This window comes from Eriocheir sinensis, chromosome 26, assembly GCF_024679095.1.
Source record: "Eriocheir sinensis breed Jianghai 21 chromosome 26, ASM2467909v1, whole genome shotgun sequence".
Lineage (NCBI taxonomy): Eukaryota > Metazoa > Arthropoda > Malacostraca > Decapoda > Varunidae > Eriocheir > Eriocheir sinensis.
The window spans coordinates 8,375,472-8,390,508 of NC_066534.1; the positions used below are offsets into that span (position 1 = coordinate 8,375,472).

Below are 15,037 nucleotides of genomic sequence, written 5' to 3' on the forward strand. Positions count from 1 at the left end.
AGAGAGAGAGAGAGAGAGAGAGAGAGAGAGAGAGAGAGAGAGAGAGAGAGAGAGAGAGAGAGAGAGAGAGAGAGAGAGAGAGAGAGAGAGAGAGAGAGAGAGAGAGAGTTTATCATTGTACGCAAGGAAAACGAAATGTCCAGCTATTTTACTGTTTTTACTTATAATACCTAGCGCGAAAACATGAGTGTGACTCAGAAATCCTTTTGTGCTGAAGTTAACGGCAAGGCGACGAAGTAAAAACGAGTGGCAAGTGTGAGATGGCTGGACCGGGTACAGCTTTACTGAAAAAAAGTAGAGCAAAAAATAGATATTAAAGATTAAAGGAAGAACAAAAATCTCAACGTGATTTTTGAACTTGGTTATTTGAGTTTCAATATGAAAAAAAGGCGACTACAAGAAATAAAAGAGAAAAATAGAAAAGAAGGAAGGAGAACAAGTAGATGATGAAAAAGGAGACAAAGAAAAGGGAAGATAAAGGAGAGGTAGGTGATGAAAGATAAGACAAAGAACACAGCGGGTAAAGGAAAAGAAAACGAATATCTATCTATTTATACACACACACACACACACACACACACACACACACACACACACACACACACACACTCACTCACTCACTCACTCACTCACTCACTCACTCACTCACTCACTCACTCACACATTTATATAGGAATTCTTTCAAATGTACAGTGAATCAGTAAAGCTGTTAATTAACGAACAGGTGAAAGCTTGCCGGCAGTAGGGCGCCGCACCTGAATATCATGAAGGACATTCGACACCTTCCAATGATCCACCGTCAGGGGCTGAGAGGCAAACGTGTTGCGTCCGTCCCGTCAGGTGCACGTAATCACACGCTGAGGCACAAAACTATCTCGTCGAGAATCTTAGTCGCGCCGGTGAGGGATTTTGGAAGGAACAAGTTCTTTTATCAAACACTTTTGTTACATGACTGCAGCGAAGGCTTATGCTTTAGTGAAAAATTATCTTGACATAAATTTCTTTGAAGATTTTAAAGTTTTTCACTCATCTTCCATCCAACTGGAAGATGAATGAGGCGCTTGAAGGGCAAGGAGACACTTTTCCTTCCGAACTTTGTACTTATTTCGACGGCCTGAGAGTGTTTAAGGAAAAGAGGATGGAAATGGAAAAGGAAGAACAGGAGAATGAAAAGGAAAGAGGAGGAGGAGAAGAAGAAAAAGAAGGAGAAGGAGAAGGAGACGGAGAAGAAGATGGAGATGGAGAAGGAGGAGGAGGAGGTGGAGGAATCCTAACAAGAATATTAAGGATGATGAACTGAAACAAAGAAAGTGTTTGTCAGGTGTCAGCAGATGGAGCACGAAATTGAATACGTTTTAAAAGTCATTCCGTTCTGACTGATTTGTCTGCTGAAAGTCACCGTGCACCAAGAAGGATTACCCATTGGCCAACATACTTCTCTGTTTCTTCTCAAAGAGAATTAACTTAAATGGAAGGGAGTGTCAATATCATTATACTTTTTATCAACTTGACTTCTGTGTATATTTCCTAACGTTAAACAATGAATACTTACTCCTTAGGTGTAAGTAAGGGGGGAGTATTAAGAGGGATGCGCGGCGGATTACCAGGTACTTGTATCATGTATCATTCACTCTCGCGACTGGTTTTGCTCCGCCAGGACGCGTTTCGAGGCTCCACAATCTCAACGTTTTCTCTGTGTATTTCCGTTTTTGGCAGCGTGCGGCGTGTGGGCTCCAGGCGCCGCATCCCATTTTTCAGGAGAAATTCACTGCAAACTCTTGAATACACATAGTTTGAGAGGAGCAGCAAAGAGGAAAGTGTCGAGAAATTATATGTTGGTGGTACGTTAAGAAGTAATTGTGGTCTTTATAAGGCAACAAAGTGAATGTAATTAAACACCCTCGCGGCAGTCTCCCTGGTGTCGTCCATCCTTGACCCCTGTGCACATTTCACCTCGCCTCCATCAAATATTTTACTTCTTGGGTCGTTTCCTCACCACTCAGTTTTTCGACTCGACGCTCGGCAAATCGCTGGCTAGTCGGTTTTCTTCTCTGTTCCTGCTCCTGACTGTCATATTTTCCTTGCCTCTGAGATGGTCTTGAAGAAAATATGATCCACGGAGCAAATTTTGTAGGCTGGTGTAGTCCAAGTGACCAGGGCAGTGTCGCGACCAAGGAGGTAAACCTCTGGCCGTGACAAACTCAGCTACTGTCTAACGGCTTTGAACCGATTACAAGACAAGAAATATGAGAATAGACTGTTGTAAAGAAGTAGAAAAAAATGTATACGACTTAGATTAGAGGAGAGTTGTAACGCTAACTTGAATGTGGTCAAAAGGGGATCCAAGACAAGGAATCTGAACGCGACCTATTTTCACTGCATGCTATTCTGCCATTTCTTTTGACATGTTTGTTTTCTTAATGGAGTTCGTGACATTAATAAACTTATATTTAGCACTAAGCTTTACCATCAAGGTAAAAGTTATATAACTGATGCGCCAAGTGAGCATTTAGAGGTAGGGAAAGGACAATCCCACCTGACAAGTGAACGCTGCAGAGCGGTGAGCGTAAGAACCATGAAGGTGTGCCATTCTTCTTCCGTTCCTAAACTTTGAAAGATTCCGAGCCCAGGCGAGTCTTCAAAGTCGTGCCGAAGCCTGCAATGACTTGACCAGAGGACTGCTACTGCCCCCGACACGCACTCTAATCACAAAGTGTATCATTGCAGTTTCAGGCCCAACACATCCACAAGCTTGCCGGGTTTTTTTATCTTTTTTTTCTATTTTTTTTACATGCTAGCCTGTAGCGCCGGTAGGCTTTCTTTAGGGGCCTGGTGGTCGACCCAGGCCCGTCATGGCGCAGGCGAGTTTTTATAGTGGCGCCATGTATTCTTGGCTCATGCTGCACCCCGGAGCTCATTCTTGATTCACTTTGACGGTTCTTCTTGAGTCCGGGTTGATGGGTGGTCTTCAGGACAGCATGCTGGCAGTCTTAGGCCACTCGGTGGTGACTGAAAAATCCCAGGTGGTAGCGGCGGTTTCGAGCCCGCGTCGTCCAGAACGCGGTGAATGCGGGGCCCGCACGCTAACCACTCAGCCACCGCCTCCCCAAATGCCTACTAAGTTATGTATATCAGAAAGCTAATGGTACTACTGTCCTCTTCGTACTTTTCATGTAATTTATATATCAAAACGAAAACTGATCATGTTGCACGACAGGCATTAACTTAATACTAGTCATCGGATATGGTAGTTTCACTGCTTGCTTTATGTTTGTGTGACATGAACGTCTCCCAAGTGGAATACCTTAGCTCACGAGAGGGATGATATCAATGGAAAGACAAGAACGTAATCGACAGGCGGATAATCGCGTAAAACGAGACCACGTGGTAATGGAATAAAAAGAAAAGTAATTAATCACGAGTTAATTAGCCCGCCACTGCCAGCGTGCCTCGAGGTCCGCGGCGGAGACAAAGAGACGCCCACCTGCACTAATTGGCAGCTGCACCTGCGTCCCAAGCCATCTCCAGGGAAACATTAATGAATCATCGGACTTACATCTGGGAGAGTATTCCGCGCGATGTGGATTGGTATTTTAAGTATTCAAAGCTAAATGTGCTTTATGGTAATTTTATGAAAGAATGAGGATAACGTCATCTTTGCAAACTTGAATTAGTTCCCAGCGCAGCGCGGCAGCCTGACACAAAGGCCGCTTTAGGCAGGAGCCTTGCGTGCGGCGGGGAAGCAAAACTCCCACTCACGTCGCTTCAACTCGTATCAGCCTGGGTTCGAAAAATGGATGTCGGCGACGCTTGCCCTGCCTAACACGGCTGCCTTTATTACAACGCCAGAAAATAAGAGATGTTTTACCCTCCTCACCCTGGTTCCCACGACGCCGAGCCACTGGGTGGCCGCCGCATCGCTTACAGAAAGAAAACGAAATTTGAATACTCAGGACGAAAATGGGAAAGAGGTAGTCTCCACCTATTTGTTGATATGCCTGATGCTCCTCCACTGCCTTGTCTGACGCGTTCAATGGAGAAGAAGAACTACTCAACCTCCATTCTCCAGGCAAGGCGGATGGACAGGTGAGCCATCTGCCACCTGCGTCCCCGATCAGCAGTTTTAATCACATACTGAGAATGGCAAAGCTGAGTCATCTCGAAAGTCAGATATTTCAAAACTGGCAGGAATATTATCTTTCCCCGGCTCCTCCCAGCACCGTTAAGCAAAGAAAACGAACAAGAAATGGTGAATCTCCACACCGCACGATGAGGTGACCGGAATACGGAACTCACGCTCAGACGGAGAGCTTTTGTGTTCCCTTGACCCCGGCAGACACGGGGACGATAGCCTGACAGAGGGGCTTGTTGGGGCCTTACCATTGAGAGAGAGAGAGAGAGAGAGAGAGAGAGAGAGAGAGAGAGAGAGAGAGAGAGAGAGAGAGAGAGAGAGAATGTCCCCAATATTTTGTTGCACTGCATGGATTTGCAGTATAACCACTAGACTCTCTCTCTCTCTCTCTCTCTCTCTCTCTCTCTCTCTCTCTCTCTCATTCCATTTCCCTTAAAGTTTAAGCCTGACTGGTATTAGTAAACATCACACTCATCTATTAAGTGTACCCTTAGTCATGCACCTGCTCCATGTAACGTGTCTATGTTCTTTGAGGTAACATAAATAAATAATCCGGCGACCACTCATTTGCTTACTATCACTATATGTGCCATGGAAAATATATTAGTGAACCAGCTACCGTAGTAAAAATTAGACATTAGCAAATATGATTAAGAAGTATCGTGTGTGACAACCTGAACGAAAGAGTGATGCAGTAAGGCAACGCATCTAGTGGCGTGCGTGGAATATGGGATAATGAGGAGAGGCGTTCCTGGGTGTGCAGTGATCATGTGCAGAACTTGTTTTGTATTTTTAGCTTATCTTAGAATGTTCTCGAGCAGACCATCCCAAAACACACACACACACACACACACACACACACACACACACACACATTTCCTCTCTCCTCAACCAAATATACACACACACACATACATTCACACAAAACCTTCAGCCAGACAGGTCATCAAAACACAACATGAAGGGAGGGAAAGCGAAATTAAAGAATGCCCTAAAGGTGGCTCAAAAGAATTTACTCTGACGAAAGATTTGGGACAGAAAAACACGTGCGGATGCGGAGGAGTGTTGCCAAGTCAGGGGAAGGAATGGACCAGCGTTAGGGCAAGTGTTTGTGGCGCCAACCAGGTGACGGACAAAGCCTCCTCGGCCCTTGTTTCCCCGTCTAGCCCGGACACACCAGCGCCCGTCAACCACGACACCTCCGGAGAGAAAGGAGCCTCGCTAATTTACCTTTTTCCACCATATGAGACTTAAAACAGGTTGAGTGAGAGAGAGAGAGAGAGAGAGAGAGAGAGAGAGAGAGAGAGAGAGAGAGAGAGAGAGAGAGAGAGAGAGAGAGAGAGAGAGATTTACAAAGATTTACAAAGAAAATCAGACCACACAGACCCCATGGTCCAGACTAGGTGGTCTGTCCTTAAACCTAAGTGAATCTACACTAATCAGATGGCTCCAAAACGTTGCTTTTCTACTCTAGTTAATATTAAGTTCAATGAAGTGTCGGTCGAGCTTGTTTTTAAAGGAGTCAATCGTGTTACACTGGACCACTGACGGTGGGAGCTTATTCCATTCTCGCACTACAACGTTGGTGAAGTAAAATTTGGTGGAGTCTGAATTTACTTGTCTACATTTGAGTTTTATGCCATTGTTCCTCGTTCGCAGTGTCATCGATCATAAACAATTTTGTTCTGTCTACATTCGTGAAACCATTAAGTATTTTAAAACATTCGATCAGTTTTCCTCGGAGGCGGCGTTTCTCGAGAGAACATGTTAAGGGTGGAAAGCCTTTCTTCGTAAGATTTGTTGCGCAAGGAAGGGATCATTTTTGTTGCCCGACGCTGAACACCTTCTAATTTAGCAATGTCCTTTGCATGGTGGGGAGACCAAAACTGTACCTCATATTCCAAGTGGGGTCTGACTAAACTATTGTAGAGCGGAAGTATTACATCTTTATTCTTGAATAAAAAGTTTCTTTTAATGAAGCCCAACATTCTGTTCGCTTTATTTGCTGCATCGATACATTGATGTGAGAATTTGAGGTTTGACGCGATTTTGACCCTCAGGTCCTTTACACATTGAACGCTTGTGAGTTTAACGCCGCCCATTTCGTAATCGAACTTCTTATTTCTTGTTCCAACTTGAAGGACCTGACACTTGTCTACATTAAAGAGCATCTCCCATCTATCCGACCAAGCTGAAATTTTGTGCAAATCCTCTTGGAGGCTTTGCCTGTCTTCGTCAGTGAGAACCGAGTTACCAATCTTTGTGTCGTCTGCAAATTTACTAATGCGATTATTGAGTCCAACATCCACATCGTTGATGTTAATAATGAGGAGCAATGGGCCAAGAACCGAGCCCTGAGGGACGCCACTAGTGACCGGTGCCCACTCTGAGTTAAATCCGTCAATCACCACTCTTTGTTGTCTGTTGCTCAACCAATTCGCGATCCATTGATTTACTTGACCGTCAATACCTATTTGCTTTAATTTATAAAGTAATTTATGATGTGGGATTTTATCAAACGCTTTCTGGAAATCAAGATAGACTACGTCCAATGATTTGATTACGTCATAAAATGAGAAGAGGTCGTTATAAGAGGTCAATATGTTTATTAGGCTGGATCTTTTGTTACGGAAGCCATGTTGTGAATCCCCAATTAATGAGTGGCTTTCAAGGTAACTCACAATTTTGTCCCTAGTTATGCTCTGAAGTAGCTTACCTACAACCGAAGTTGGACTAATGGGTCTGTAATTACCTGGTATTTTTTTGTCTCCTTTCTTAAAAAATCAATCCGAAGGGACGATGCCTTGTCGCAAGAACATATTGAATACGGTTGTGAGGGAGGAGAGTATTTCGCTCTTTGTTTCTTTAAGCAGTATAGGATATACTTTATCGGATCCGGGACTTTTATTTGTTTTAAGTGATTGGAGAACTTTAAGGACTTCATAGATTGTTATTTGAAAATTAGGCAATGCATGCTCGAGATTTACATTAGTACTGGTGCTGGTGCTAGTGGGAGGAAGACTGTTAGTATTAAACACCGAGGGAAATTAACTGTTTAAGAGGTTTGCAATGTGTTGGCTGTCAGTCATTAGTGCACCGTCGCTGTTTGTTAAAGGTCCAATTCCACTTCTGATCGCCTTTCTGTTGTTTATGTAACTGAAGAAGGATTTCGGATTATTTTTACAGTTGGCTGCAATATTTACTTTATATCTACGCTTTGCCTGACATACTAATCTTTTTACTCGTCGCCTGGCATCATGATAAAGTCTAATGTTTTCGGGCGTGCTTTGTTCTTTCTTTAACCTGTAAGACCATTTTCTCTCCTTGACTGAGTGTTTAATTTCGCTATTAAACCAAGGTGGGCTTTTATTAGTGTTATTTTGCTTCTCGCACAAGGGGACGAATGTGTTCTGCTGAGTGAGTAAATGATTTTTAAAGCTTAGCCAGGCTTCCTCTACATTGCCGTCATCTGATAGTTGTATTTCTGTTAGTTTTTGTCTGATTTCTACGAAGTTAGCTCTTTTGAAATTGGGCACCTTTACTTTATTTTCAGTTACTGATGTTTGAGCTCTAATGTCGACGCGCACTAATGTATGATCCCAAGAACCGAGGTGTTCTCCTACCGTGACATTACTGACTAGGTTATCTTGGGTTGTTTTAACAAGGTCGAGTATGTTATTTTGTCGAGTTGGTTCAGAAACCATTTGGCTTAGATAATTTTCTTCTAAAAATTCGATCATTCTATGTGACTCGCCTTCTGTACCTGACAGTGTCGCCCAGTCGATATGGGGGAGGTTAAAGTCTCCTAATATCAGTGAGTCGTTGTTATTAAGTGACTGCCTTAAAACGCTGTACATTTCAAGATCGTCATCGAGTGATTGCCCGGGAGGCCTGTAGGTGACAGATATATTTAAATTGACTTTTGCAATGTTTACTCGCACGCAGAAATGTTCAACGTTACTGTCTCTTGGTGTTTTGTCAGTGGGTTGCAAATAGCTTTTAACAAAAAGGGCGACGCCACCGCCTCTACGGTTTACACGATCTTTGTTGAAGAGTCTGTACCCATCTATGTTGTATTCGGAGCTTAAATCAATATTAGTGGTGTCGATAAATGTTTCGGTTATAGCAATTATGTCAGTATTTTCTGTTAGAGCAAGACATCTCAGCTCATCAAACTTGTTTGTTAGGCTACGCGCATTGAAACTAAGGATTTTTAAGTTATCTAGAGGCTTGGTAATAGAGGTGGTGGTACTTGCGGAATCACGGTTACGAATTTGTTGCGATGCATGGCGTCTATTTACACGGGCGGGGTGGAGGGGTGTGTCTGAGAGTCGTTTTTTGATCGGGTGTCACGTACTGCGTCGTTTAGGAGCCTTCCGAATCAGGCTGCCCCGATGGGGGACAGGTGTAATCCGTCCCCGTGGAAGAGTTCACTTTGGAGGTAGAAATTGTCCCAGGCGTTGAAGAACTCAACGTCAAGCTCTCAGCAAAGAGTCTGTAAGCGGTTGTTGAGGCTGTAGGCCTTGCTGAAGAAGTCGCTCTTCCCCCCACGTCCGTGGTAGAACTCCTGAAATCAAAATGTTATTGGATTTAGACTTATACTGCTGGATGAGCCTACGGTACTTGTCCAGGAGTTCCTCAGACCGGGTCGTGGTGACGTCGTGTGTGTGAATAACAAACAGTGAATCATTAGTAGCCTGGGAGGAGAGAGAGAGAGAGAGAGAGAGAGAGAGAGAGAGAGAGAGAGAGAGAGAGAGAGAGAGAGAGAGAGAGAGAGAGAGAGAGAGAGAGAGAGAGAGAGAGAGAGAGAGAGAGAGAGAGAGAGAGATCAGTAAAAGAACTTGATTCACAGATAACAAAACATTGCACTGATAATATTTTTTCACCACCACCTCCTCCTCCTCCTTCCCCCTCTGTTTGTTGTTAGTCCACATATTTCACCGGCCGCGCAGCCTGTTTCGTTGTGTTAAGAGGCTCCCTATCCTATCCGGGGCCGAGCTATCTATCGTCCTTATCTTAATTCAGAGCTGTTAACGGGGGGAAGGAATCTACGCCATCAGGTTGCGGCCAGTGGAAGGATCCGCCGTGAAAGGTGCGACTAATGGGAAGGTGCGCCGTGAAAGCTGTGCCTAATGAGAAGTGCACAGGTATAATTCAGACTCCCTGGCCACGTGTGCTGCCCGAATAGAAGGCAGGATTTTTACTACCACCGCCTCGCCGCTCGCTGAAGAAGGCTTGAAACTACTGGCCCCGAGATACAGGTAGAGGTACTGTTGCACTGCTTTTTTTTTCTTCTTTTAAGGTCTGCAGCAAAGTTGACTGACAAGAATTCTAAGGTTAATACTCCGATTTTTTTATGAAGAGTACAGGAGTGGAAAGTGTTGGTGGTTGCAATTCTCCAAAAAAGAGAAAATAGAAAATGCGGCAAAAATCGAAAAAAAAAAACACCATAAAGATAAAAATAAACACTAGCTTGCGAAAGACATTTATTAGTCAGACTCAGAGAAAAGAAAATGTGTGTCTAACGGAATGGAAAAAAAAAGAGAATACTTGCACTCAGTTAACTAACAAATAAACACAAATGAATACACGCACACAAAAAAAAAAAAAACGTAAAAAACTCAAACATAGACAAACATGAAGAAGGAAAGCAACGAGTCACAATATACACTCACTTCACAAACAAATAAGCACAAATAAATACAAACACATGCAAACAAACAAACAAACGTAAAAAGAACTCGATCAGCGGTAAACATAAAAAAAGCAGGAAAGCAACTCGGCTCACTAACAAATAACCACAAATTAATAAACACACACAAACCAAACAACTTAAAAAATAAAAACGCAAAGACAAACATCAAGCAGGAAACTAACGAATCACAACACACACGCAGCAAACACGGCCTCACTACGCTAATTCAGGTGTGCCACAGGTGTAACGGAGGGGCGAAACGGAGGGAGCAGAGTTACACGAGACTCTTATGGCCAGATAAAAGCGGCCGGGGACGTCGGCGCCCGGAGAGCAGTGCCGCGTCCCTCAGCCTGAAATTATACGGTCCCGCTATCGTGCTCAGTCATCGAAGAGGATCGATTTATAGCGTTGATATCTGCGATGGCAATAGGAATGACTGAGAAGGAGGAGGGTGAGGAAGAGGAGGAGGAGGAGAAGGAGTAGGAAGAGGAAAAGAAAGAGGAAAAGAGAAAGAGAAAGAGGAGGAAGAAGAAACAAAAGAAGAGAAAGAGGAAGAGGAGAAGGAGAAATAGGAGGAGGAAGACCAGGATGAAGAGGAGGAAAAAGAGGAGGAGGAGGAGAAAGAGGAAGAGGCAGAGAAGGAGGAGAAAGAGGAGGAGGAGAAGGCGTTCCAGTGGGCGATGAGGAGTTGGGTTGAAGAGTGCCGAAGACTTGAGGCCCTGGGGTGGTCCTACACGGGGAGATACACTCATTGCCCCGTGTCTTGCGTTTTACTTACTCTGTTATTTGGGCTGGGCGATTAGGGGTTAGTTTTTCAAGCGGCCTCGCTCTGTCGACTTCTCAACGTCTTCGTATTTATTTGTTTGTTTGTTTGTGTGTGTGTGTGTGTGTGTGTGTGTGTGTGTGTGTGTGTGTGTGTGTGTGTGTGTGTGTGTGTGTGTGTGTGTGTGTGTGTGTGTGTGTGTGTGTGTGTGTGTGTGTGTGTGTGTGTGTGTGTGTGAGTGAGGGGGGTTATTAAGCCTAGCAATATCTATTATTCTGTATGTATATATCAATTAATCTGTTCGTCTGTCTATCCATATATCTATCATTCTCTATCTTTATTCGCGTGCTTGTGAATGTGTGTGTGTGTGTGTGTGTGTGTGTGTGTGTGTGTGTGTGTGTGTGTGTGTGTGTGTGTGTGTGTGTGTGTGTGTGTGTGTTTGCGTGTGTGTGAATGTGTGTGAGTCACTAATTTACATACTTATACACATCCTGGCTGATGGAAGAGACATTATCTGATTTGATCTGTATAACCGGTAATTTACGTTCACACACACACACACACACACACACACACACACACACACACACACACACACATATGCCCACACACAGAAAACGAACACGCGAGACCTCACGTACAGCCTGGTCGATACAGGAACCCTACACGCGTCTGTTACAACAAAAAAGAAAAGCTAACAACACGCACATCGGGCCACCATGAGTCGTCCAGGGCACTGCACGTAGAAAAGAATAGATAAAGATAATGAAAAAAGGACGATATTAGAAGTGCGCTCGAATGGCAACGCTAAAAGAAATATTGGTAGTGTAGAAAAGAAGCATATTTTTCATTGTTTAACTTCGCAAGCCAATAAAATGGTGTGTGTGTGTGTGTGTGTGTGTGTGTGTGTGTGTGTGTGTGTGTGTGTGTGTGTGTGTGTTTGCAAGTTAACAGCGGGTGTCTGTCTTTTACTTCTTGTTGGATGAAGAGATCTTACCAAAGCAACAGCATCCCAGGTTAAAAGAAACCTTCAAGCACTTAAACATATTCATTGGCAAATTTGCCTCTCGTACATGTCCGGACCGATTTGCTCGCCGATTTGCTCGCCTTCTCTTAATTAAAGCATCGTGTCGGGTAGGTCTCGGGTGACGGGAGAGGCTGATGCTGGCGTGTGACCCGAGATAGTGATCAGTGCAGACTCACCACCACCCACATTCTCTTCCTCCTCCTCGCTGCTGCAGCTCTTGTTCTTGCTCCTCCCACTTCTTACTTCTCCTCCTCTGACTCTTGATGCTCTTCTTTCTCTCTTCTGTTCACTTCTTCTGCATATTTAAAGTTTCTTGGTAAAAATATATATTCTGAACGGATAGACAGTTTCCAAACATTAAAAAAAAGTATTACATATCTGAAGGCACTTCTCTATACATTTGTTATCTGATAAATAAAAAAATCATGGTTCGTCTCTAAACAAATACAAACTTTTCTCAATGTATATCATATCATAGCATATTCTAGTCTCGTAGCGAATCTCATTGAAGCAGACCTGTTGAAAAGTTACATGTAGAAAATGCAACTTTTCAACTAATTATCTTCAACCAAAGCCAGTAGAAGACTGCAAGGTATGCGTGCAAGATAAGATAAACATCTCTACTTCTCGAGGATGAAGTACGCGGTCACTTTTTTATAAGGTGAAGCGGGACGTCGAGTGTCAGGGTGGAAGAGTGTGCTCGTCCCTCATGAACACTGTCGCCGAGGAGAGTCTGCAGGAGGTGTGTTGCCGTCACTTCGCTCTATTCTTTCTAACCTCCTTTCAGTAGCCTTTGTTTTGTTGTATGTCCTGTTTTCAGTGACAAACTTTTTGACGAAGTGAGTTTCAAGACAGTTAAGGAACTCAACCTAGCAATTATTTGAAATCTACATCTGTTTGTTTTCTTCGTAACAATTGCATCATTCATTTTTCTCTGATTTAACCCTTTATCTGCCTCTATTCCCCGTAAAATTTCAATACTTTTCCGGTTGCCATCTAAACAGAAGTGTGTCTCAAAATTTAGGAGTGAACATTGTACCGTCACTATTAGATCGATATTATTTGTAGAAGCATCGAATCTCATGGCTATCTTAGTGTCCTACATTTTCATCCCCCAACAGGCTATTATTTTTTTTTCTGTATATCCGCCATCACGTCTTTATATATGCATTTTCCTATGTCCTAGCTTTTTACACCCTCTCCACCACCACCACCACCGCCAGCGCCACCATCACCACCACCACCATCACCACCACCACCACCACCACCACCACCACCACCACCATCATCATCACCATCAGCACCACCACCACCACCACCACCATCATCGTCATCACCATCACCACCACCACCACCATCACCATCACCACCACCATCACCACCACCACCATCACCACCACCACCACCACCACCACCACCACCACCACCACCACCACCACCACCACCACCACCATCATCACAATCACCACCACCACCACCACCACCATCACCACCACCACCACCATCACCACCACCACCATCACCACCACCACCACCATCACCACCACCATCACCACCACCACCACCATCACCACCACCATCACCACCACCACCATCACCACCACCACCACCATCACCACCACCATCACCACCACCACCACCATCACCACCACCATCACCACCACCACCATCACCACCACCACCACCATCACCACCACCACCACCACCATCACCACCACCATCACCACCATCACCACCACCACCATCAACACCACCATCACCATCACCACCACCACCACCACCACCACCGCTACCACTACCACCACCACCACCACCTCCACCATCATTACTACCACCATCAATCCATAATCACCACCACCATCACCACCACCACCTCATGCACCTCACTGCCATCACCACCATCACCACCGCCATTACTACTCACCTCCATTTTATGTAAGGCCGCGATGATACATATTTCGTGATGTTCCTTTGATCTCCCGGGCACAAAAAAATCCCCGTCTCAGCCTGTCTGCGGCGGGGGTCACCGAGGCTTATCCGGTGGTCATCTTTTCCTCTTCCTCTTCATCTGGCCGTGACGACACAGACCGGCGTGGTGGCCATTAGGGGCAACTCCTTCTAATATCCGCCGACATGTTAATGTTTTGGCCGGTACCTTCCCTTATCGTATGTTTATCTCCCTCGGTTATCTTAATAGGCTCGACCACCTGGCTCAGAGGGGATTAGCCGCTCGATGAGGAGGCTGCGCTGCGGAAAATTCAGTTTCATTAGTTGATTAAAGGGCTTGATATTGGACAAAGACTTACTTATTAACATTTTAGTGTGCCTGAGTCGTGCTTTTGGCAAGAAATAATTATACATTTCGTTCTTTCTCTGAATGTAAAGTTTTCTCTTCCCAGAAGTGTCAGGTCAAGCGAGTCACGATCTGCTTGCGACAGGTCAGATAATTTTAAGCTAATGCACGTCATTACGCATCGCCCCATCGCCGGCCACTCACGGGCGACCACTACTTATAAAACTTCCCTTAAATTACAACCAATAATTCAAAAGTCACTCTGATTCTTTCTTTGGTTAATACTCTCTCTCCTCTCCTCTCCCAGCCTCTCACTGGACACACTTCGCTGCTCAATGGCAGTAAAGTTCACGAGCCGATCACTGCCGGAGATTTAATCGTTTTTTGCCCTCCTATTGGTCAGGGGAGGAGCTGCTTTGCCACCCAGGGACGAGCCGCACGGACCGGAGCTTACCAGCGGACAGGTGTGCAGGAATAGGTGCGTGCGTAGGTTCCAGACTAGGAGCCGAGGAAGTGTGTTACTCATTTGCCCGTCAGCGGGAGGGAGGTGAAGAAAGCCTCTGCCTGACCCTCTGACTGCCTTAATTACAAAATAAAGTGAGCGAGGAAAAGCTGGAATGTTGAAATGCAGACTAGGAGGTGAAAAGGAAAAAGGAGAAGATAGAAGAAAAGAGCGAGGCAAAGGTGTAGTGGTGGTGCACAAAGAGGAGAGAGAGAGAGAGAGAGAGAGACTGAGACTTCCCCAGGTACCCCTTTATCGAGCATCCCGAAAGGGAGAATGAACGGAACGAACAGCTGAGTGGGCTGCACGCCGACTGCCCAGACCGGGATTCGAACCCTGGCTCCCAGATTCGTAGGTAGGGGCGCTAAACACTGCACCGCGGGGTGGGGCTGCAACGAATATCCCATTAACTTGTTTGAAGTGCGGTAAGGACCCCTCCACCACGCGCACACACACACACACGCACACACACACAAAAAAAAAAAAATCCACCGAGGGAAGGATCATGCACGCGCCGTAACTCTCCTTATGATCATTCCCTCCCCGGCTACAGAACACTCTCCGCCGTGCGTCATTGGTTTGGGAGAGGAGGAGAAACTGTGGTCCCAGAGAGATATTCCTCCAT

The 15,037-nt window shown here is 45.0% G+C and overlaps 1 long non-coding RNA gene across 1 annotated transcript; it reads right to left on the reverse strand.

Moving 5' to 3' along the window:
• Positions 1 to 11,631: 11,631 nt before the first annotated feature.
• LOC127003924 (uncharacterized) lies at positions 11,632 to 14,599 on the reverse strand. Its single transcript, XR_007757465.1, has 3 exons — positions 14,365 to 14,599; positions 13,542 to 13,864; positions 11,632 to 11,912 (listed from the first exon to the last, which is right to left on the reverse strand). It is a non-coding gene; the product is annotated as an uncharacterized LOC127003924 (long non-coding RNA).
• Positions 14,600 to 15,037: the final 438 nt, after the last annotated feature.